This window comes from Brassica oleracea, chromosome C3 (assembly GCF_000695525.1).
Source record: "Brassica oleracea var. oleracea cultivar TO1000 chromosome C3, BOL, whole genome shotgun sequence".
In the NCBI taxonomy this organism is placed as follows: Eukaryota; Viridiplantae; Streptophyta; class Magnoliopsida; order Brassicales; family Brassicaceae; genus Brassica; species Brassica oleracea.
The window spans coordinates 41583893-41584662 of record NC_027750.1 but is presented as its reverse complement, the minus strand read 5'-3'; positions in this window follow the sequence as shown (position 1 = coordinate 41584662).

The window sequence follows — 770 nt, the reverse complement described above, 5'->3', positions numbered from 1 at the left end:
CAAGAGATCGAACTGCTTGTGCACGTTCGTCTAGTAATCGGGTGCCAATCATGGAAACAGAGCATGTCGAGAATAAGACCTCAGAGTTTCTAAGTGCCGAGAGTTCTGAGTCTAAAAAAGTTATATCCCCCTCATGCCTCTCGCCTAGGACTCCTTATATACTCGCTCCTAGGTCGGTTTACGCTTTTCCCCTTCTGCCCTTAAGCCGTCATAGCCTAAAAATGGAAATATTCCATTTTTCCCGATCTTCGTAATTATCTTCAAAATTTCGTATTTATCTGCGGAAACTTGACATTTATCTTTCCTTGCGATCCAAGGCATGACTCGTAAGGTGGGCTTCGAGTCATTCCTTAGGTCCCTTTGGGCCGTCTTTCGACTTGAAGCGTTTATTACGACTTCTTACGGTAAAAACGAACTTTCCGCGGTTTTTATCGTAAAGTTTGATTGATGACTTCGAATGGCGGAAAACATGAAATGGGTTCGTGGTGTGATCCTGATCAGGATTGGAATCAATGGATTGAAGCCAATGTATGGGTCAGCTATACCACTGATCATGGTGCAGTTTAATGGATAGTATCATACTCTTATTGGCATGATCTATGAGGTTCTGGATAGAGAGAAGAGAAGAACTGTTGGTACTGCCTTGAAACGACTTGAACAAAGAGGATTCAACCAACTGAGCTTAACAGGAGCTATGGAGACCATTCACCTCGTCCAAATATGTATGGAGAACAAGGAAAACATGTCAGGAAGTTTCTGGGTTGGGCTAT